This window comes from Sturnira hondurensis, unplaced genomic scaffold, assembly GCF_014824575.4.
Source record: "Sturnira hondurensis isolate 20B ecotype Veracruz unplaced genomic scaffold, ASM1482457v3 Scaffold0001812, whole genome shotgun sequence".
NCBI lineage: Eukaryota > Metazoa > Chordata > Mammalia > Chiroptera > Phyllostomidae > Sturnira > Sturnira hondurensis.
This window is the reverse complement of record NW_028074443.1, coordinates 582,013-607,797: the sequence shown is the minus strand read 5'-3', so window position 1 is coordinate 607,797 and position 25,785 is coordinate 582,013.

Sequence of the window (25,785 nt, the reverse complement as noted above, 5' to 3'; positions counted from 1 at the left end):
TTTTTTTCTTAATGTCTTTAATGCTAATTCTCTAGGTAACATAATAAATTATTAGAAAATAATCTGTATTATAACCCACCCCAAAAGTTAGATTTTTCCCTTTCACCTGAGACTACATTATTCCATCAAAAAACCACAGGATGAGGTAATATCCATTTATAATACTCCAAGGAGTATATGATATATATAGTATAGAGTATACCTATATGCTATATTTATATGTATAGTTTTACTTCTGGCTGAGGTAGATGTCTGTTGTGCTACATGAGGAAAGACACTTAAAGATTACTTTATTTTTCAAATACAACAGTTCTGATGGGCTGTTTTCACTGCTCTCTCTCCCATCAATAATGCAAATATAACCACCACCCCCATGTGCTAAACCTTAATTCAAGTCTTTCCATTTTAAATGCCTAGTAATTGCAGAAAAACAGCCTACCCTATTTTCATAGGGATCGGTTTAACTGTAAATACTTCACTCTATTTCTCTCTGCATTCTGAAATCCAATTTCTGTTCAGGCTGTGGACGCCAATCTGGGAATGGCTTCTGAGAAAAGCTGGGCCACTCTCTGTGTGGTAGGCTAACAATGGCACAAGTCAGTCCTCACCCGTGGAGACTGTGGGAAGGCGGATTTCTACTGTTAGGTCACCCTCTCAGATCACACACCTGCAAAAGCTATTTTATTTTTTTTCTTAAACACCTACACTAATCTCAAATATTAAAAAGGTATTACTCCAATTAATCAAAGTTAGTGTAACACTAAGTAAATAAAATCTTCAAAATGTTAATAAATGCAAGAATAAATAAAGTTGCTGAGCATTTGCTACTATTTCTTTGAGGGGAGTTTCTTATCACATTTTAGGTTGTACAACTATTCTTTATCCTCCCATGATTTTTGTCTTTGAGTTTGATCAACTTATTTCTGTTTGTAATTCCAGTTCTGGAGAAACTTTCTAAAATTTTCATATTTGTATTAAATGAAGGTAACAAATAGCTGGAAGTTTTTCAAATAGATTTGTATTGGGTTGGTCAGAAAGTTTTAAGTTTTGTTTTTTTTTTCAGTACACTGGCTCTAGTAGTGCCTAGTTGTCTTGAACTTCATTCAAAACAATTTTGTTAGATTGTATTGCGACAGCTGTCATGTCAGTGTGCATTAAAAAATCATCAAGTCCTTTCCCCATTTTTTAATTGTATTGTTTGTCTTTCTGGAGTGGAGTTGTGTTCTTTCTATATTTTGGAGATCAGACCCTTGTCTGAGGTATTGGCAAATATATTTTCCCATACAGTTGATTCCCTTTTCATTTTGCTGATGTTTTCTTTAGCCATGCAGAAGGTTTTTAATTTGATGAAGTTCCATTTGTTTATTCTTTCCTTAGTGTCCCTTGCTCTAGGGGACATATTGTTACTGAACAAGGGTCTGAGGGGGGGGCAATACTTGGCCCACCCAGGGATGCCAAAAACTGCTTCAGAAAAAAAAAAAAAACAGAGGCCCCTCCCAAGGATGGTATACTAATATCTGTTGGGCTCTCTGTCCACTGCCAATTGGAAAGACATCTCTCAATGCCAGAGATTTGTGAAAAGGAAACAATGTTTATCTAATGCTATTCAGGCCTAATGCCTTTCTTAAAATATTAAAGTCTTTAAGGGTATACACCTACACACACGCACGCGCGCGCGCATGCACACACACACACACACAGCGCTCCCTTCTCCCACTGTCCCAACTCCGGGTACCCTAAATCAGGAAAAGAGCACACATCCATTTTTCAGGTCGCTGGCACTGTGGGCTGTGTCTCCTGTCTAGGCAGGATCTCCAACTAATCCAAAGTCATGCAGCACCTTCTACTGGCAAGAGTTCTTTGTACCAAGTTCCAGTCAAAGTCTCTCCTGCTTTCCAGGCCACTCGGCCAAAGGGAGCACCCCAAAGCCGTGTGGGCTTCTTCTACCAAAGCCGCACTCCACCAAAAGCACATCTTTCTTCTTCACCTGGCCACAGGGATCTCCATTCTGGCAAAGCTGCGTGGTCTTCCCTTTCACCTGGCCAAGAGGGGGTCTGCACTCTGCTGAAACAGCGTGGCTCTCCCTCCTAATGGCTACAGGGGTCTACATCTTTCCAAAACAGCATGGCTCTCCCCCTCACCTGGCCAAGAGGGGGTCCTCACTCTGCTAAAGCCACATGGCTCTCCCGCAGGCACTATCTCAGAGAAGCAGCCCCAGTTCCAGCCTGGGTAGCTGCCACTCACTTCTCCCTGGCCCCAAACTTGGCCACAGCTATTTAACATATCTATGAAACCAGTTAAAGGTTATAGATATGTTAAATGACCATTCCAGAGGTTAGCTGCAAAACTGTTGCTATGCAAAACAGCTCTCAATGGCCCTGCTCCATTTGTCCCTTCCCCCAACTGACACCTGAGGGGTGGGGGGTGAGGACATCTTAATATTTCCTCCAATATTCCTGTACACTTTGAGTTCTGGACACCATTCCAAATCTTTTCTGGGCCCCCCTCCTTGGCTGCACCCTGTATCAAAAGCACAGATTGGGAGCTGGGAAAGGATTCCAAATAGGGAATGAAGAAACTCTTGTGGATAATGTTTAAGGTCATTATTTTGATTTTCATGATGTTTTGGGGTGAATATACATATGGAAAAACTTACCAAATTGTAAATTTAAATATGCATGTTTTTAATTTTGTATCCATTTTACCTCAATGAAACCCCTAAAAAGAGAAAAAAATTAGGCTCATTACAAAAACATAAATTTCTACATGTAAGTTTGGCTTGACTATGCATTGGCATTTCTGTCATCTTTAAGTAAGAGAAAACAGTGGTTATATTTGCATCTGTAGGTTTTTGAAGATCAAATGACGTAATATATAAAAATGCATTGAAAAATGTGAAGTGCTATGCAACCATAGTTGTTATTATGAAAGATCTGGTTAGATTTCAGCATTACTATTCCTGATGGGCTCATTGTGTGTGTGTGTGTGTGTGTGTGTGTGTGTGTGTGTGTGTGTTTGGAGCAGGGGTGGGGGTTTCTTTCACTTATGTTTCCCAATTCTCGGTCTTCTAATTTTTTGTAAATTTAGTGCTGTTTCACACTCCCTCCCTAGCTCTCTTTTAGCCCACAGGAAGCAACTCCTGGCTGTATTGCACCAAAGGTTCTGATTCCTTCTTTGATAGTGCTTTTGCTGTAGTGGGAAATTCTAAAAGATAATTAAAGTGGAGGAGGGAGACCAGTTTGCATTTTCTTTGGCACTTGGAGCAAGGAGGTGAGAGAAACATGATTGGATTGGCAGGCAGGTAAGAATAGTTAAAAGGGTGGCAGCCTGAATGAGGCGGCAGGGCCATCCAGCAGAGGCAGCACAGCATCACAGTGTTCAGGAACTTGACTTTTTCACCAGTTTTGTTATATCTATGGCCTCACAGTTTCCTTCAGCCTCCTCATAAGGGATGAGCAACTCCAAATTCCCAAACTGGTATACGTAAGGACTCAAAAGATCAGCGTCCACTTTATTGAAATTGTGCAAGATGGCTGCAAGAAAAACGAACTAACAATTTTTCTAGCTCTTACTATGGTCTACACGCATTAAGTAGTTTTGCCTCTATTTGGAATTTAGTTCCAATACTGGCAAAAAAAAAATTGTTAGTTTACTTCCCTCAGGAGCTTTCCTTTTTAGGTTCTCTGAAGTCAAACTATTTATTTCAGGCTGAATACACTCAAACACCCAGACACAACACACACACTTCATTCACACAGTCCCACACGAAGGTCAGTAGGTGTAAATATCATTAGAAGAGTGTTAGAAATAGGGTAATCTAAAACAACTTGACAGAGGTGGGCAGCAGTCCTTATCAGATGCATGGTCCTTCAAAACCGGTAAAGTTTCTTGCCGGAGTTGAAGTTGATAGAGCTTTTTAATCTACACATCTGTAGCAGTCTACTTATCCTTAGAATTTAAAATAAGAACTGATATGCATTTCTAATCTCTAGACTACTGACCGGTATGAGGTTCACCTTGGAGAAAGTTCATAATTGAAAACAAAAATGCCCATACAGCTCCTATTCTGAGGTTGAAGGAATATCCTCCTGGCTGCTGGATAAAGCACCTTGAGGTTTGGGAAGAGGTGGCATTCCTGCAGGATCTGCCCAGCAAATTTCCTGCCTTATACCTTTCCACGAACAGAATGAGGGCTGAAGGTTGAAGGTAGATACAGACCTTAGAAGAAAGATGAGTTCCTAAAGACAGAAACCATTCCTTTTTCCTCTCCTCCTTCAAATTGCAAGTATAGCAAGGAAATAACAGTGCATTTAATATGCTCACTGCAACTTTGGGAGCACCTCAAGATAACACCTTGTGAAATGCACATGTCTGCCTTGTGTTTCCTATCTGGCTGCTTGCTGAGTCACCTTGCTGCTGTCAGAACACGGAGAAAGAACTTGGAAAGAAGGGAGAGCAGCATAGCAACTTGGGAAAGGGCGAAGATTGTTCACCAGAGTTTTCTGAGGAGCCAAAGCTATGTGTTCCATGCGGTCAGGTAAGGAGCTGATGAGAGGACCTGCCGTGCACCTCCCCATTCACACCAGAGATCGTCCAGTACCACAGAGACAGATGAGCAGCGTGAGGAGGTGCAGGCTCATCCTGCCATTGGTTAAAGGCAGCAACCACATTTCTCCGAAGTTAACTCTGATATTAAGCCTGTAGTAAGGATCTGCTGGGTCTCCAATGACCAAAACAGAGGCCCTATATTAGAACAGAGGGATAGCTACCACTAAAGCAGTAGGTCAGACTCACATTCCTAGTGTTTGGAATGAGCAGAGCCATAACCACAAACCACAATACAGCCTTGCACATCTACCCACGGACTGTTGTGCATTTGAGCAGATCTCCCCATACCTGCAGCCCCGGTGGCAACAAAAAGAAGGGTAGAAAGAAAGGAAGAACTTTCTTTTTTCTAATAATCTTACAAGTATAGGTTTTGCTGAGGCAGGGAAGCTTTGGTTATTCAGAGATAACTAAGACTTGAACTAGGAAATAGGTATTAGAAATACTGAAGATGATGAGAAAAAATAGACATATCTGAGAAAGCACGAATTGGGAAATTTAGGTTGTCCACCATCTTTGCTCACGTCTCACTAGTGTAAAGAAAATGAAAGGGGTGGGCACTGTGCTGTAGTGCTTGGAAAGTAAAGTCATTATTCATATTTACAAAATCTGTATTTGAATAAATTTCACTAAATAAAAATGATTAAACCCAATAAAATGTATTTTACGCAACTAGCATAGATCTACCATTTCTTCAATTAAATTTATTCACTAATCTCCTTCCTGTGTTCCTTATTTCAGTAAACTGTGGCACTGTCCATGTGGTTGATGAAGGAAGAAATCTTCTTATCTGACTGCTGTCTTGGTTCAGGTGGGCTGTTGCTCCCAAGTACCGTAGACTGAGCGGCTTTTAAACAATAGACATTTCTCACAGTTCTGGCAGCTGGAAGTCTAAGATCAGGTGCCAGCGTAGTAAGGTTCTGGTGAGGACCAGCTTTCTGGTTTGCAGGTGTCTGTCTCCTCCTATATTCTCACAGGGGATTTGTTTCTTTAACATATAAAGAACACTAATCCCATTCACAAAGGCTCCACCCTAATGACTTAATCACCTTCCAAAAACCTCACCTTCTAATAACATCACATTAGTGATCAGGATCTTAACACAGGGATTTGGGGTGGACACTGACATTTAGTTCATAACTACCTCTCCCTTCCAACTATCACTATACCTGACAGTTTTCCTCCTAAACATCTCTCGAGTCTTTGTACCTATTTTCATTCATTTCCATTGTCATTACCTTACCTCAGACCAGTCATTTCTCACCCTGTTTTCTCCAGGGCCTCAGAATTGGCTTCCTACCACTAGAGTAAGAGTAATCTTTTAAACCCTAATGTGATCACTCAAAAATCATGCCCCCCCAACCCCAAGTTATTATGGATAGCTCTGCCTGGTTCTAGGAATTGTAACTTGACCCCCTGTGGCTAAGGATGAATGAGCAGCGACTCTGGAATTTGAGCCACAGGAGACAAACCTTGTCTCTGGTAGCAAATGCTGACTCAGTTTCCTCCCTGACCCCAAAGCATGGTCAGAAGTCCTTGAGGGGTAAGACCCCTCAGAGGAGGGGCAACCTAGGCCAGACACGATCACTTGGGAGACCATCATGGAAGGACTCGGGGGGCTGCAACAAAGAGCAATGGACTCTTGCTCCCGCCCCCGGCTTTGACAAAGCCCAAGTTCCCATGTACTCTGGGAGGAGTGCTTCCTGGCTGAATGCCTGATGGGGAGGGGTACAGCTCCTTGCTTTGCTAGAATGTGTCCTGGGGAAAAATCTGGCATCACAAAGACTTCCTGATAAACCTATGAAATCNTCAGGTGCCAGCGTAGTAAGGTTCTGGTGAGGACCAGCTTTCTGGTTTGCAGGTGTCTGTCTCCTCCTATATTCTCACAGGGGATTTGTTTCTTTAACATATAAAGAACACTAATCCCATTCACAAAGGCTCCACCCTAATGACTTAATCACCTTCCAAAAACCTCACCTTCTAATAACATCACATTAGTGATCAGGATCTTAACACAGGGATTTGGGGTGGACACTGACATTTAGTTCATAACTACCTCTCCCTTCCAACTATCACTATACCTGACAGTTTTCCTCCTAAACATCTCTCGAGTCTTTGTACCTATTTTCATTCATTTCCATTGTCATTACCTTACCTCAGACCAGTCATTTCTCACCCTGTTTTCTCCAGGGCCTCAGAATTGGCTTCCTACCACTAGAGTAAGAGTAATCTTTTAAACCCTAATGTGGTCACTCAAAAACCATGCTCCCCCAACCCCAAGTTATTGTGGACCGCTCTGCCTAGTTCTAGGATTGTAACTTGACCCCCTGTGGCTAAGGATGAGCAAGCAGCTACCTCTGGAATTTGAGCCACAGGAGACAAACCTTGTCTCTGGTAGCAAATGCTGACTCAGTTTCCTCCCTGACCCCAAAGCATGGTTGGAAGTCCTTGGGGGTAAGACCCCTCAGAGGAGGGGCAACCTAGGCCAGACACGATCACTTGGGAGACCATCATGGAAGGACTCGGGGGGCTGCAACAAAGAGTGATAGACTCTCATCCCTGCCCCTGGCTTTGACAAAGCCCGAGTTCCCATGTACTCTGGGAGGAGTGCTTCCTGGCTGAATACCTGATGGGGAGGGGTGCAGCTCCTTGCCTTGCTAGAGCGTGTCCTGGGGAAAAATCTGGCATCACAAAGACTTCCTGATAAACCTGTGAAATCTGCTCTGCTAAGAGTGTTTTCATTCATATGTTAAGAGTTCAAGCAGGAAACCCTAAAACTCTGTTCCTGAGAGACTCTGACTCAGACTAAGCCTTCAGATCTCTTTGAAATGTTACCTACTGATTAATCCTTGCTGCCCTATATTCTTGTGTATTACAACCCAATAAAAGCCCTTGGAGGAAGGGGCTCAATGCCTTTTTCCCCTGAGAAACTGGCCACTGCTCAAGGCCTTTTTCCTCTGGGAAACTAGCCACCTCTCCTCCCTGAGCAGATCACATCATGTCTCAGTCATGTTTACTTTCATCCAGCATATGGGGGGACTTGCAAGGAAAGTCGTCCTCACACCAAGTCATTATTATATCTTTATTGCCTTCAGTGTGAGTTTTAATCTCATATGTCACTTCAAAGATAATTTATGAAGTCCTTCATGGTCTGTTTATCACTTGATCTCCCTTTCTTTTAGTCTTTGCCATCACACTCCAGTCTCTAGCTCAGTGGCCTGAAAACCATGTTCCAAAGAATGCTAGGCTTCTACAAAGCACCTTCAGAGACCATTGAATGTGTGTTTGCCTTTGTCTTTGTGTGTTGAGAGTATGGCTTTAAGGGCACAGGAGCAATTAGGCAGAATCTCTCTCTAGGACTGCTTGACGACCTGAGGTCTGATGTAAACAGCTATATATACAGGTGAGGGGTAGGGAGTACATCCTGGCTTTCCATAGGGGCATTCCTTTAAAAAGAAAGTCCCACAACTTAAAAACTAATCAAACAAAACAAATAAAATAAGAACTACCTCAAAGACCACTGCTGTGTCATAATGATCTGTTAACAGTTTCTTGGATGTATCATGCATTTTCTTTCTGTGGGTCCTTTGATTTTGACAGTCTCATTCTGGAAGATTCTTATACTTTTCTTTACTCTTTCACCACCTAGTCACCTAGGTGAATTTTTAGCTGGCTGTCCAGAAGCCAATTTTTCAGAAAGACTTTACTGAGTTTCCAAGATTATAGTAACTGTCTTTGTTTTTCATTTTTAATAAAGCGTTCACCATGCCTGATTATCAGTGTTTATCTGTTTGTGCCCTTACTGGATGGTAAGTGTCATGAAGCCAGGCACTATGCGTTTCATCACAGCACTCAAAGGCCCTGAAGGGAGCTCCCTCCACCTGTATCTTCACATAAATAAATTCTAAATAGAAAAGGTGTTTTAGTTAAACTGAATCTCTGAAACAGGGAAGAGGTTCTTCCACACTATCACCTTGCCCCAAAATATGAACTCAAAATTGACAGGGCTTTGGAGAAATAAGCAAAACCTGTATTTGCTGACAGCCCTCATCCTTTGCTTTTCCTTTCCAGGAAGTTTTTTCTTTCTCTCTGATGTACTACCCACTCCTATAGACTTTTCTCTAATTCCTCATTTCATTCCTTAGAATTGCTGGGTGAAACTTGTGAATATTTTCTGCTAAGGAAAATCTTTCATGATTAAATTATAACACTCATCTACTTGATGAAAAATAATTTGAAGCCCTATAAATAAAGACTGCGTATTTATTTATTTTATCTCTTTGGCAAAGATATAATTTAGTATGTTTAATAAAGTATCATATAGTTTTGCTTCATCTGAAGACCTATTTAAATATTTTTCTTATAGCTTTATGAAAAATATGTAAGCAAGACCAATGAGCAGAATAGGACAATGTGATTTCAATGAAGGCAGAGTAACACTAAACCAGGATCACTGCAGAAGGCTTTTTTAAAAACAGAACTCCATTTACATTGAGATATTAAATTTTACACAGTTAAAATGCATGTGTACTTGAAGTAAACGTTTATAAGGCCGACAAAGTAAAGGAGTGCCAGATGATCTTTTATATATTCTTGGAAAGAAAAGAAAGGAAAAATGTTGGAGTCATTACAGAAACCTCTGTTTGGTGAAAATTATTTTTAATTTTTTTGAAGTAAAAAGAAAACTTACATTTCCAGGTATATCATTAGAATGGCCCAATTTATTAAAATCTATTTCCATTTTAAAAGGTAAAAGATCTCTCTGATCTGAAGAGAAACCAGAGTATCTATTTCCATTTTAAAAACAAAGTATTAATTGGTGGTCCCGGTAGATTGTTTTCATCTCCTGTGTTAGGGCTTTTCAACCTGCAGAGCCTGATAAATCAAACACCTTCAAGTGTTTTGTAACAATCACCAGGTACAGCCCCACTCACAGCCCAGGTTCATTCTTAGAGATACCCAACCTTGGAAAGTTTGTATTACCTCTTGAACCCTGTTTCAATCCACTGTGAAGTGAAGGCAACACTCTCTACCCCAATATTTCTGTGAGTTTTGAAAGCAGTAATGTATTCAGTATACCAAGCACAGAGCCTGACACACAATCTATGCTCAATGGATATTGACATTTCTCAAGTCGATGTAGCAACTCAAGGCACTGAAATTCCCTGGGTGTTGTTTTTATGTTGGGACAGTTTGACTTGTGGCTATGATGGAACAGTCTTGGGTAAGTGGGAAGGGAAGCAAGAACTGTACAAAAGGTTATTTGTATATATGGGATATTCACATTCTTAACTTGAAGAGTGACTGAGCACTGCAAGTGAGCAATAGTAGCTATAAACAGAGATTCCTAGTTGACAGGCTGCTGATAAAACAGCTTTTACTCTAATACGAGAAGCAAGTTAAGCAAACATGTGATTGAAGCTGCAGTGTGAAAGAGAATGTGAATAATATGCTTGTGAAGGGGAGAGTGATATAAGTTTGCTTTTAGTAGCCTTCATCGATCTACATATACAGGGTCCAGCAAAAATGACACTCCTTTTATTATTACAAAACCATAAGCATGAAATTCTGTAATATAACAATATCATATTCAAGCACACCGTATGATATTTTAGGTGAAATGTTCAAATTAAACTATAAATTATTACACCCATATTATCACCCTACCAACCACATTCAAGCAGGGATTACTTCTGCCACAACCTGCATATTTTATGTATGATGCTTATACAGTTAACCCTTGAACAACATGGACGTTACGGTGCTGACCCTTCATGCTGTTGAAAAAATACGTATACATATTTTAAAAATGTATTAAATTTATTGAGGTCACATTGGCTAATAAAATTATATAGGTTTCAAAGATACAATTCTGTGATATATCATCTGTATATTTCATTGTGTGCCCAACACCCAAAGTTAAATCTCCTTCCATCACCATATGTTCAACTTCCTCTACCCTTTACTATTCCCCTTTTTTCTCTGGTAACCACCATACTATTGTCTGTATTTATGAGTTTTTGTTTGTCCTGTTCATTTGTTGCTTTGTTTTATATCCCACATATAAGTGAAATAAACCCACATGTATACGGGCAAATAATTTTTAAAAATGAGCCAAAAACATGTAATGGAGAAAAGAAAGCCTCTTCAAAGATGGTTCTGTGAAAACTGGAAAGCCACACGCAAAAGGATGAAGCTAGAATGCTATTTGTCCATGTACAAAAATTAACTCAAAATGGATAAAAAATATAGATACAAGACATGGAACAATAAATTACCCAGAAGAAAACATAGGTACTAAACTTATAGACCTTTGTCTTAGGAAGGATTTTATGGATTTGACCCCAAAGGCAAGGGGCATAAAAGCAAAAAATGAATGAAAGGGACTACATCAAACTAAAAAGCTGCACAGCAAAAGAAACTGTCAACAATTAAAAGGCAGCCAACCGAATGGGAGAAGATATTTGCATTCAACTGTTCCAACAAGGGGTTAACACACAAAATATGTAAAGAGCTCATATAACTCAACAACAGAAAGACAATGCATATAACTTGGACTCCCTAAAGACTTCATGACAAATAGCTTACTGTTGATTGGAAGACTTACCAATAACGTACAAAATATGAGTAAGTGATTGTTTACGTATTATACTCTATTCTTACAATAAACCTAGAGAAATGAAAGTGTTAGAAAAATCAGAAGAAAGAGAAAATACACTTTCAGTGTTGTATGTATTTCTTGAAAAAATATGCGTATAAGTGGACACACACAGTTCAAACCCATGTTGTTCAAGAATCAACTACATCCAGGCTGGTGTAGCTCAGTGGGCTGAACTCAGGCCTGCGAACCACAGGGTTGCTGGTTTGATTCCCAATCAGGACACATGCCTGGGTTGCAGGATGGATCCCCAGTAGGAGGTGTATGAGAGGCAACCACACATTGATGTTTCTCTTTCTCTCTTTCTCCTTCCCTATCCTCTCCCTAAAAATAAATACTTTTAAAAAATCAACTGCATATTCTTATACATACATATTTTATGTACATATATAAATATACATCTGTCTATATCTGTACATCTATTTCAAACTCTTAGCATAACACAAGCCCCGTAGTAGAGAGTTGAATGAGGAAATTGATTAAATAATTAAGTAGTATAATAAAGAATGGGACTTCACAAATGACTATCCCAACAGAAAACTATAGGAATAGTTTTTCCCCCTCCAAAGAAAACTATAGGAACAGTTTTCCCACAGAAAACTATAGGGAAATGTAATAGGGACTAAGACTTGAAAATTTAAGCATGCACACACACACAGACACACACACACACTCAACTCATCAAAATGTTTAAAACAAATACTAGGTCAAGAAATATGAAAGAACTGATTAGGATAAATGCTTGGATGTCCTACTGTCATTGTTTTATTTCTCTTATATAGCTGTTTACACCCTCCATTAAAAAATTCTCATCTCTGAGGTTCATTGGTAAATTCATGACTATAAAAACTCATCTTAGGATGATTTAGGATTTCATGATATCATAATACAGTTATGTGGCCCTGGCTGGACAGATAAGTTTGTTAGAGCATTGTTCTAATATGCCAAAGTTGCGGGTTAAATCCGTGGTCAGGACACACACAATAATCAACCACTAGATGCATGAATAAGTGGAACAGCAAACTGATGTTTCTCTTTTTCCCTTTCATTCTCCCTTTCACCTTCCCTTCCTCTTTCTGTCAAATTAATAAATAAAAAATAGAAAAAATAATATAGGATGTGTGGCTAAAGGTACTTTATGCATAATTAAGACCCAAATATGTAGGTAAAGCACTCTGACTACACACACATATTTATAAATACATTTAATATCATTGTATCACTATCTATAAAAATATAAAGCACTCAATCTAGTTTCTAGTATAAGAAACAGTACGTAGAGTTCTGGCCAAGATGGAGGAATAGGTAGAAACCTTTTGCTTCCTTGTACAACCAAAAGGAGGATAACAACCAATCTAAAATCAATAAGCAACCAAAAGTGCTAGAAAATCAAACTGCATGGAATTCTGAAAAACAAGGAATTAAAGAAACAGTCAACCAGAACAACCAGACTGGTAAGAACCTGTGGCAGGGTGGTGGATTGTGTGGGCGTGGCTGGCTGAACAGGGAAACTGAGACTCAGAGCTGACTGTGAACCACAGCAGGGGTTACCACAAAAGGAGAAACTCCCAGTCTCACATGAGAGTTTGTTGGAAAGTGGGGCTAGAGCTAAGTAGGTGAGCTGCACTGTTCCCTCTCTGGCTCCTCTCCCACAGGCAGCACCACAGCACAGCAAGGAGGGGTGCCCTGCCCTGGTGAACACCTAACTCTCTGTCCCCTTAGAACTTAACAGGTATGCTGAGCCCAAATGAAAGAACAGAGCAAAACTCCAGAGAAAGGGCTAAGTGATGAGGAGATAACCAATATATCTGATGGAGAGTTCAAATCCCTGGTAACCAAGATGCTCACAGAATCTATTGAGCTCTGTTGGAAAATGAAAAAGCAAATGGAGGCTACCCAAAATTAAATAAAGTAAAATATTCAGGGAACCAATAGTGACAGGAAGGGAACCAGGACTCAAAGCAACGATTTGGAACAAAAAGAAGAAATAAACATTCAGTCTGAACACAATGAAGAAACAAGAATTAAAAAAAAATGAGGAGAGGCTTAGGAACCTCTGGGACAACTTTAAATGTTCCAACAGCTGAATAATATGGGGGCCAGAAGGAGAAGAACAAGAGCAAGAAATGCAAAACTGATTTGAACAAATAATGAAGGAAAACATCCCCAATCAGGTGAAAAAAAAAATAGACTTCCAGGAAGTCCAGGAAGCTTAGGTAGTCCCAAAGAAATTGGACCCAAGGAAGCACACACCAAGGCACATCATCATTAAGTTCCCCAAGATGAAAGATAAGGAGAGAATCTTAAAAGCAGCAAGAGGAAAGGAGAGAGTTACCTACAAAGGAGTGCCCATAAGGCTATCAGCTGATTTCCCCCAAAAAACCTGGAAGGTAAGAAGAGGCTGGAAAGAAGTATTTGAAATCATGAAAGTCAAGGACCTACATCCAAGATTAGTCTATCCAGCAAAGCTTTCATTTAGAATGGAAGGGCAGAAGAAGTGCTTCCCAGGTAAGGTCAAGTTCAAAGAGTTCATCAACACTAAGCCCTTATATCAAATGTTAAAAGTACTTATCTAAGAAATTGAAGAATATAAAAAAAAACTATGAACAGTAAAATGACAGCAAACTTGCAACTATCAACAAATGCATCTAAAAGAAAAAGAAAAAAACAACAAAAACTAAGTAAACAACTAGAACAGGAACAGAATTAGAGAAATGTACAAAACATTTCAGTGGTATTTCAGAAGGATTTCAGTGGGGAGGGGGAAGGAAGTAGAGAGGGGAAAAGGTACAGGGAAGAAGCATAATTGGTAGGCATTTAATAGGTCGGGAGGGGTCAAAATGGTATAGGAAACAGAGAAGTCAAAGAACTTGCGTGTACAAACTGTGAACATGAACTAAAAGGGGGAATGCTGGAGGGTTGGGTGCAGGGTGGAGCGGGGATAAAGGGGAAAAATTGGGACAACTGTAATAGCATAATCAATAAAATATACTTAAAAAAGAAACATTTAGTATGTAGGTACTATCACTTCTTTTTATTTTTAATATACATTTTTAAAATTTAACTATTGTTCAAGTACACTTTTCTGCCTTTTATTCCCATCGCAGCCCACTCCCCAGTGCTCCCCACCTCCCTCCCATTTCCACAGTTAGTTTTTGTCCATGTGCCCTTTATACTTGTTCCTGTGAATCCTTCCCCTTTTCCCCGGAAATTCCTTCCCCTCTCGCCTCTGGTCCCTGTCTGCCTATTCAGTATTTCAGTGTCTTTGGTATATCTTTTAATAATTATTATCATTACTTGAAGTAATTCATGTAAAAGTGCCTATCATAATATCCAGGTATTATTTTAAAACCTTCTACCCACATCAGTTGTCACTTCCCTTCTTTTGTCATTTTTTAAATAAATGACTTTCTTCTTTAATGTCCTATCACCTAGCTTTGGCCTTTTTATTGCTTATTAGCAATCATGTCAGAAGGCAAGACGACAAAGCAAGAGTAGGCAAGCTGAGTCAGCTAGTGTTGACAATTATTAACAGCTTCTAAAAATGTTTAGTGAGAAAGGGTATCCACTCTAACAGGAAAGGAAGTAAGGTCTAGAAAAAGGGGTTGATTTTGCTTTCTTTATGGAACTCCTTTCACAAAGGATAAAATTGAGAATTGGTTTAGCCGTGTCCCATAAGTTTTGGGTTGTGGTGAGTTCATTTTCATTTGTTTCCAGAAACTTTTTTATTTCTTCCCTGATTTCTATCTTGACCCATTCGTTGTTTAATAGCATACCATTCAGTCTCCATGATTTTGGGTGTTTTTGGTTTTTTCCTGTGTGGTTAGTTTCCAATTTCAGTCCCTTGTGATCAGAGAAAATGCTTGGTATGATTTCTATTTTCCTAAATTTGTTGAGTCTCGTTTTGTGTCCTATCATATGATCTATCTTGGAAAATGTTCCGTGTGCATTTGAAAAGAATGTGTATTTAGCTTCTTTAGGGTGAAGGGCTCTATGTATATCAATGAGGTCCATTTCATCTAGAGTATCATTTAATGCTGCAATATCTTTGTTGATATTTTGTTTGGAAGATCTGTCCATTTTTGACAGTGGGGTGTTAAAATCCCCTACTTAATTGTGCTGCTGTCAATATCATTTTTGAGATCCTCTAGGATTTTCTTTATATATTTTGGTGCTCCTATGTTGGGTGCATATATATTTACGATGTTAATGTCTTCTTGCTGGATTGTTCCCTTGAGCAATATGAAGTGACCTTCTGGGTCTCTCTTTATGGCCCTGTTTTTGAAGTCTATTTTGTCTGATATGAGAATTGCTACCCCGGCTTTTTTTTCTTGTCCATTTGCTTGGAAAATTTGTTTCCATCCTTTCACGTTTAGTCTGTGATGGTTTATAGTATTTGCATGTTGTTTTAAAGATTTTATTTATTTATCTTTAGAGGGGAAGGGAAGGAGAGAAGAAGAGAAATATCAATGTATGGTTGCCTCTCATGTGTCCCCCACTAGGAACTGGCCTGCAACCCAGGCATGTGCCCTGACTGGGAATCGAACCGTGATTGTGTGGTCCGCAGGCCCGCGCTCAATCCACTGAGCTACACCAGCCAAGGGCTTATTTGCATGTTTTTTTGTCTACCATAATCATGATATTGACTGCCAATTTTTAGTAAGATGGTAGGAAGTTACTTTTTTACATTCTTCATCATTTCTGTTTTTCCTTTTTATTGAGTTTACTGGGGTGACATCATTTAATAAAATTATACAGGTTTCAGGTTCACAATTCTACAACACATCATCTGCATATTGTATTGTGTGTTCACTACCCCAAGTCAACTCTCCACCCATCGCCATTAATTGCCCCCATACCCGCACTTTCTCCAGCAATCATCACACTGTTGTTCCCGTCTGTGAGTTTCTTCCTCATTTCAAATGTAGCTGTATCTCTGTCTCAAATAAAATAAACTAGTTCAAGGCAAGACTTACCTTAAATGTGTGTGACAATTAAACCACACGTACTGAAAAATAACCCCCCCGAAACCTCTATAGCTTAATTACATGTTTGGATTGCATTTAGAGAAGACTGAACAGTAAGACAGTTTTTAAGGAAGAGACAATTATAGTTTTCTTTGCTTTGCTCATCAGTCTCTTAAGGGAGTGAAGAAATTAGGTTTCCTTCTGCCTTATAACTTTTAGATGTTAGAAAGCCTGCCGACCTGTCTTTATTCTGCTGCATTAAGTCTCCCAAACACTCCCTGGCCCCTGATGATGTTAGGCATCAAGGATTTTTTGAGTCTTTTTCGCATGGTTCTCAGCAGCTACCAAGCTTCTGGGACGCTCTTAAATATTGTTTATAGTCTCTCTTAAAGAGCCACTGAGGACAGAGAAGTGACGAATATTATAATTTAGGTATTACAGGAGTGACAGCCACAAACCTAATGACTTACATGATAATATTATACTTTTATTTCATTACTTGGACAATGAATATTAATTTTCAACTGAGTGCAAAACTGTTGTGATTTATTTTATGCTAGTTGGTTAAAAATCAGGATGGGCGGGAATCCCTGACTGCTATGTTTTATCATTTCAAAGCCGTACAAGTGAAGTGAAACTAGGAAAAACAGAAATGCTGAGTATATAGATGCAAGGGCAGACAGGAGAGTCACCACAAGGTGACACTGGGAGCATAGAGGACAATTTTGCGTTCTGACTTTGTCTAAATGTGCTGGATTCCAACTAGGTTAAGGGGTCACAGTACAAGTGAAATAAATAATCTTCCCTGGATTTTGTGAACATACTTACTTTTTCTCTATGTGCAAGAAGCTGTTAAAATGTGCTTACCATGATATGGAAAGCTGATTCCTTTACTGTACCATTTCTACCCTCTGGACAATGTTAACATTTGTTAAGACCTCTGAGAAAAGCCTCTTTATGGTAGCAAATCAGAAAATACCAAAAATCAGCAATGAAATAATAATTATATGTAACCAGCTGCTCTGTGACACCTAATAAAATTTAGCTTGTAGAGTCATATTTTTCTCTTTTCATATATTTCAAGATCATATTTTATAATGGTTTTTAAAATTTTATGAAACTTTATTTGTGTATGTATTCTTCTATAGCATTTTGAAAGAGCTACACATTTTTCAATATATGTACATATTTATATTAATCCTTTCTTGTGAATATATATTCATTTTTCACTTAAGGCAATTATGAATAACGCTTTGACTAATTTCTACATGTGCAAATAATTAGGGTTACATTTTGCTGTTTTATTGCATAAATCTCCATGTATATAAATGATCTGGGACACCAAAAGTGGAGTGAATCAATAAAGGGATACGGATGATTTAAAGATTTCAATACATATTTTCAAGTCTTTATCCAGAAAATTCATGTGGTTGTTCCTTCCACTTGTAGTGACTCTGTGCATCTCCACATTAGCCTACTGAAAGTGCACTGCAGAAAAATCAGTGAATAAAAAAAATAACACATGTAAGGCAAGAACTGGTTTTAAAAGAACCTTTAAAAATGAAAAACATCTCCAAATGTTGGGAATGTAAACTTTGAGCTTGAAACTGAGGCAAGTGTAAACATTACGAGAGGGTATTCATATTTGTTTCTCCCCTAAAGGAAAGGAAATTTGGGGATGACATAGAGCTGTTTCTCTGATTATGGACAGCCCCAATACTCATGAGATGACAAGACAATCAGGCTCATCATCTGTTTCTATGAGAAGCACAGTTACTCCTTATTTTATGAGAGGCTGTAAAGGGTTCAAGCACAGTGCATATGTAACTGCAAATTACAGTGAGAGTCCAGCAAAGCCTTGGGGGGTATTATACTAAAGATGGAGATTTTTAATAAGCTGGGAAAATGAAAAGAGCACATAATTTCATCAGAGGTTTTTTTTCTTACAAGTTCAATTTATAAATGGGAATTGATGTAAGAAAGAACTACACATTCAGTTTCTAATCACATACTTTTTATGCGTAAGCATTTATAGGTGGCATGCAAACCTATTATATATAAATTTTAGGGCCCAATATCATTACTGTCTGAACTTAAGTTCTTAAGTATATACTAATTAAATTTTTGTACAGAAGCAGTTTATCATTTGGCAGGGACAGAAAAGTTGACTTTTCTAATAGGTTTGGTGTAAAGATATAACAATTTTACCAATGCTTTTCTTCAGGTGGTAAGTCATTGGGGACTGTGACAATCCGCATACACCAATTCAATGAACAGTTCTTTATGAGTGTGCCTAAGTTGATAACACAACTAAGCTGATAGTTAAACTGTAGAGTGAGAAGAGTGTCGCAGAGTAGAATTTCATGTAGTATAACAAAGGAAAAGGACTTCAAGAATAATTGCTCTTGACAATCTGGCACAGTTTTACAGTGGTCATTTACTGAAAGGACAAGATGTGTTCAAAGTGTTAACCCCATTTCTGGATTCCACGTTAGAGCCCCCATCAGGTACTACTCATTGAGATGCTTCTTTATGTGCTCATCGACAAGGGGATGGATAATGGCTGAACCAACAGAGAAGGCAGTGTAGACATCTTAACAAAAAGATTAACTTACCTGTTTTAAAAATCTTCTTTGATGTCCTCTACTCTGGCACTGCTTTTCTAGTACTTACTAAACTGTGTTGAACACAGCTACAATTATGGTTTTAAAAAATATACACCTATTTTAAATAACATATTTAAATATTGTATGTACCAGATGTGTTGTTTGGTGCTGCACACCCTTTATCTGTGTATTTTTATTATCTTGTATAAAAAATCAACTGCAGCTACCATATCATGTTAAGCATGTGACAGACATTCATCCAAGAACTTTAGGTATTATGTCTCACTTTGTCTTCTCAAAAACCCTATAAGATACACAGTACTCTCATATTTATTTTCTGTGGAGAAACCAAGGTGCAGAGAGGCCAAATGACACAGACCCAGAAAGTGTCATACTCAGGCAGTCTGACCTGTGCCCACCCTTATAGATATACAGCATCGTTAGTCAAAACCAATTTTTTTCACCCTTGCTGGATGGTTCAGTTGATTGGACCATTGTCCTGTACACCAAAAGGTTGCGGGTTTGATCCCAGGTCAAGGCATACACCTAGGTTGTGGGTTTGATCCCCCCTCAGGGCACATACCTGGGTTGCGGGTCAGTCCCCCAATCGGGGCACGAATAGGAGGCAATTGATCAATATTTCTCTCTCACATAGGTGTTTCCCTCTCTTTTCCTCTCTCTCTCTGTGCATATCCTCAGGTATGGATTTAAACCATTGTTTTTATTCTGTCTACAAAACAAAGTAAAACAAAACAAACCCTTTATGTTGACTCTTTTGGGCAAAATTTGTATACTTATAAAGAATCTTATGGTAGCATATTGAGCTCTGATTCTAGCCTTGCCTTAACTTTATTTTCCTATGTTTATTTCCTTTTGCCACATTTTTACAATGAAAAAATTATCTTCTTATATTGTTTGAATTCTATATGTATCTTTAAGTTGTTTGTTAATTAATTCTTGGGAGAAAATAGCAAAACTATAGAAAACTATGATATTGACTTCTCACAGCAGCTCACTGCTAATACCTTACTAGGTAGGTATTTTAAAGCTGTGAATCCTGAAAGACAGAATGATTTGATCAAAATCATATAGCTTTTAGTTGTATAATTGGGCTATGATTCTTACACCTATTCTCTTTCATGCAACACTCATTCAACAGATAGTTATTGATCAAAATCTTTAATTCTTTTTCACTACTCCATGCTGCTGTTTACTAACCAAAGCATGTTTCTAATGCTGGTGTCACTCAGGTCTTTGTACTGAAGGTGCATTAATGAGAGCACAGCACACAGTTTGAGGCTGGTCTCATGAGCCACCGTGGCAGTGATGGCATTTTTGGTTTTAGGCGTGTTTCACCAGCCTGTGTGCAGAGCACTGATCCGAAGGAAGCTCTGCTGAGAATCACTTCTCACCCCACGCAGTGGAGAGACTTACTGGCCATCGTGGCTATTGAGCATTGAAATGTGGCTAGTCCTATTTGACATGTGCTGTATTTATAAATTACATACTAGATTTTTGAGGACCTGTAACAAAAAATTTAAATATATTATAATTTTATATCAATTAAAAGTTGAAATAATATTTGGTTAAATTAAATGTTATTAAAAGTAATTGTAGCCCTTGCTGGCATAGCTCAGTGGATTGAGCACGGGTCTGCGAACCACACTATTGCGGTTCGATTCCCAGTCAGGGCACATGGCTTGGTTGCAGGCCAGTTCCCAGCAGGGGACACGAGAGGCAACCATACATTGATATTTCTCTCCCTCTCTCCTCCCCTTCCCCTCTAAAGATAAATAAATAAAATCTTTTTAAAAAGTAATTATAAATATCAATTAAAATGAAATATACCTATTTATTTTTACCTTTTTAAATATACTTACTAGAATTTTTAGCATCATGTGTGTGGTGCACATACTGAGTAGCACTGACCTAGTGTGGGGAACTCCAGCCAGCAAAGTTCTGTAGATGCTGCAGGTGAGAATAAAGAGTCCTCCCCGACACAACCTTGTTGGTCTGGTGGGAAAAGGGGTGGGGATTTCCTCTAGTGGAGAATGCCCTGAGCCCTTCTCCAACATGGCTTTTATTAGGGTCAGGAAGTGCAGGGGGGGTACAGCACATGTGCATAGCTTATCAATCAATGTCCAACAAGGCTACAGTCATAAAACGCTAACACTATCCATAGATAACAGTTGAAGAGACACAGAAATCTTTTCAGGTTGGGGTCTGTGCAGATGCCAGAGGGCTGTGAAGGCATAGATCATGAAGTAGGGAGTTTCACTCCTTATGCTTTGAACTCTAACATCTGGGTTATAGGGCTTGTTGCTGGGCAGAGCTGGCTTCAAAGGATAAAAATGTACATTTTAGGCCTGATTCCCACAGGACTTTTGAGGTTAGAATTGAGTCATGTCTGCCCCCTGCGTTATGACTTGGCTTTCCAGGGAGACTTACAAGCCCCTTTTAGAGATTGCTCTCATGGGGCTACAATCTCTAAAACCACACAGAGTGATTCCCAACAATCTAGGACATGAAATAACTTATTCTACCTTTTTCTTACTATTTTTTCTCTTGTATTTCACTATTAAACAAAAGAGATCATAGAGTAATTACAATCTGAGCCCTCAATCATTTTACAATACTGTGATGAGTTTCTATTGGAATCTCTTAAGATTACATTTTTTATTACTGATTACTTAAATTTTTTTACATAGATTTGATATTCATTAAATATTAAACCATTAGCAAACATTTCTTTTTTAAAAGATTTTATTTATCTTTAGACAGAGGGGGAGGGAGGGAGAAAGAGAAGAAAAGACACATCATTGTGGGGTTGTCTTTCTCATACCTCCTACTCGGTACCTGACCCACAACCCAGTCATGTGCCCTGACTGGGAATCAAACTAGTGACCCTTTGGTTCTCAGGCCGTTGCTCAATCCATTGAGCCACAGCAGCCAGGGCCTGTTGGCAAATATTTCTCCCAATCATAACACAATTCTCAACTCTTTAATACCCTGCATCTTTTGTCATCAAACTCAAACTCTTCCTTTAAGATTTATCACAAAAAAGCCTTTTTCAATTTTTAGTTTTTTAATTTTTATGTTTTGCAATTATTCTAATTATATTTCCCTTTGCCCACCTCCACTCACTCCACACCCACTTTTGCAGTCAATCCCCACCCCATTCATATGTTTCTTGACTAATAACTTCACCTACAAAGAAGCCTTTTATAAATTGTCATTCTTATTTTAATTATTTTTATTGTATTTTTTCCATTACCATTTAGTTCCTTTATACACTGCTACCTCAGGCAATTACCACCCTGTTGTCCATGTTCACGAGTTCTTTTTCCTTTTTGCTCAATCCCCCAACCCCCTACCTTCCTCCACCTTAGCTGTCATCTACCTTTTCAGTGCTCCTAGAATAGGAGAAATTTCATTCTATTGTTCTCCTAAATAATCATTCTTTATGTAATTCTTATATATAGTTACCACAATAGTTGCAAATCTAATAGGAGTCATGTGGCCAAATACATGTATTGAAAATTGAAGAGTGAGTGATATATGACCACTTTCTTGTGAGACTGGAGCTGTTGAACATTTTATAGCTTCCTTGTTTTCCTCCAGGGCTCTTATATCTTCTTGTTGAAGCAAAACATATTTGTTTAAACAAACATATTTGTAAGCTCTATTATCAATGTGAATTAATGAGCCTGAAGTTTACCTTTCCTCTACATTTTTGTGATTTCCTTTCCCACATCTGCACTTATTGTGCCTCATGCATCTTTGTGTCTTCAGCAGCCAACACAGTCACACATGCAGTATTAAGCAGAGAATTTTTGAATTCTTGCTATGAGCTTTTTAATTTTGGTTCCTTAGTATACTCTCAGAGTTTCATCATAGTTTAGTAGTAGAAACTATGTTACTTCCAAAATTATAAATATTAACAACTTAACTATATAAGAAATGACATTTTTATCTGTATATCAGTTGGTACTTTGAATAACTTCCAAAGTAAAACTGCAAGGAAGTGGAAGAGTTGATATGCTAAATAAGTGTTTTCATATGGATGTGTACAAAACACATCAAAATATAAGAAACATGGGTCTGACCAAGATGGAGGCGTAGGTAGAAACCCTTTGCTTCCTTGTACAACCAAAAGGAGGATAACAACAAATCTAAAAACAACATCCAGAAGTGCCAGAAAAACCAAACTGCATGAAAATCTGACAACACAAGAATTGCAGAAACAGTAAACTAGATCAACTAGACCAGTAGTAAGGAGACAGGCAGACAGGCAAACAGAGAGAACCCAGGGCAATGCAGGGGACCATGCCGGCAGGGCTGGCTGAATGGAAAACTGAGGCTCAGATCTGACTGTGGACTATGAAAGGGGTTGCCACAGAAAGAGAAACTCCCAGTCTCACATGACAGCTCATTGGAAAGTGGGGCTGGAGCCCAGCAAGTGAGCTGCATTGTTCCCTCTATGGTCCATGCCCCACAGACAGCGCCACAAGAGAAAAAAGAGGGTTGCCCCACCATGGCAAATACCTAGGGCCCCACCCACTTACAACTTAAAAGGTGTGCTGAGACAAAAAAATATAACACAAATGAAAGAACAGAGCAAAACTCCAGAGAAAGAGCTAAGTGATGAGGAGATACCCAATCTATCTGATGGAGAGTTCAAATCCCTGGTAATCAAGATGCTCACAGAATCTACTGAGCTCTGTTGAAAAATGAAAAAACAAATGGAGGCTACCCAAAATTAAATAAAGTAAAATATTCAGGGAACCAACAGTGATAGGAAGGGAACCAGGACTCAAAGCAATGATTTGGAGCAAAAGGAAGAAATAAACATCCAGTCAGAACAGAATGAAGCAACAAGAATTCAAAAAAAAATGAGGAGAGGCTTAGGAACCCCTGGGACAACTTTAAATGTTCCAACATCTGAATCATAAGGGTGCCAGAAGGAGAAGAAAAAGAGCAAGAAATGCAAAACTGATCTGAACAAATAATGAAGAAAAATGTCCCCAATCTGATGAAGGAAATAGACTTCCAGGAAGTCCAGGAAGCCTAGGTAGTCCCAAAGAAGTTGGACCCAAGGAAGTACACACCAAGGCACAACATCATTAAAGTTCCCCAAGATGAAAGATAAGGAGAGAATCTTAAAAGCAGCAAGAGGAAGGGAGAGAGTTACCTACAAAGGAGTGCCCATAAGGCTATCAGCTGATTTCTCAAAAGAAACCTAAAAGGTGAGGAGGGGCTGTAAAGAAGTATTTGAAGTCATGAAAGTCAAGGACCTACATTCAAGATGTCTCTATCCAGCAAAGCTTTCATTTAGAATGGAAGGGCAGAAGAAGTGCTTCCCAGATAAGGTCAAGTTCAAAGAGTTCATTACCACCAAGCCCTTATTATATCAAATGTTAAAGGGACTTATCCAAGAAATTGAAAAATAATTAAATAAATAAAAAAAGAAATTGAAGAAGATAAAAACTATGAACAGTAAAATGACAACAGACACAACTATCAACAACTGAACCTAAAACAACAACAATGAAAACAAAAACTAAGCAAACAACTAAATAGGAACAGAATCAGAGAAATGGACATTACATGAAGGGTTTTCAGTGAAGGGGGAGGGGAATAATAAGGAAGGAAAGTACAAGGAACAAGAAGCACAATTGGTAGGCATAAAGTAGACAGGGAGAGGTTAAGAATAGTATAGGAAACAGAGAAGTCAGAGAACTTATATGTACAACCCATGATCATGAATTAAAGGGGGGGATACTGGAGGGTTAGGGAGTGCAGGGCAGAGGGTGGATAAAGGGGGAAAATTGGGAAAACTGTAATACATAACCAAAAAAATATACTTAAAAAAAGAAATATGGTATATATTTTAAAACCCAGGATATTGTGGACTCATTAACCATGAAAATGTTTTGTGCATCATTCTTTACTTCCTTTTGTTCGCTAGTTGGAGAAAATTTTAATAGACTTTATTTCTAAATAAAATCTTATTTATTTTGAGACATGAAACTTTCACTTATCTTCCCACATGTTTTGTGTTAATTACATCATTAAAAAACTATTTAAAGAGGGTCTGTGACTCTCATAGAACTATAAATGGCTCATAATGTAGAGATTTATAGTTGTAATGGGTTTCAGAAGTTATCTAGTGTATCTCATCTAACACATCTTTTCATATCTTTGCATTTACTGGTAATTGTTTTTATCACAATATAGTGAATATAATATTACAAATTCATTTTGTTTATTTTTGGTAGCATTTAGGTATTTGTTTTATTTTTATACTATGGAAAATTTTGGACACAAACAAAACAGGTAAACATATGGTTCTCACACTTAACAACTGTCATTAATGGCTCATTTTATGTCAGTGTTCTCACATATATATTGGACATTCACTTGCCTTAATCCATTATCAAGGCTCATTATTTCTTTCCACTGGCTAATTTTAAAAATCAATATTGTTTTTCTCTGCTTCTCAACCAAGACCCCAATCTGCTGCAACATTGTCAAGCTGATCCATCATTCCCTGGCTTAAATATCCCATGCCTCCAAATTGTCTTAAATATAAAAGGCCCTTCCTGATTTGTCCCTGCTTTCATCTCTTGTTTCATTCCTTGCCACTCTAACACATGATGCGTAGATCAGTTGTCATGAGCTAAATTGTATTTTCACCAACTGTGCCCAGCTCTCTTCACTGCTGAAGATTTTCCTGTGCTATTTTTGGTCTGCAATATCTTTAACATTTCCATTCTTTTCACCGGCATAATTCTTACTTGAGCTTCATTTTTTTTCCAGGTATTTTATTCTGAGGGATGTTTCCAAACCCAAGGTTACATTAATTGCCTTCTTTGTGCTTTTACAAGATCCTACCTGAAACTTTGTCCAAGTTCTCATTACTATTCATTGTAATGTAATGCTAGTTTGT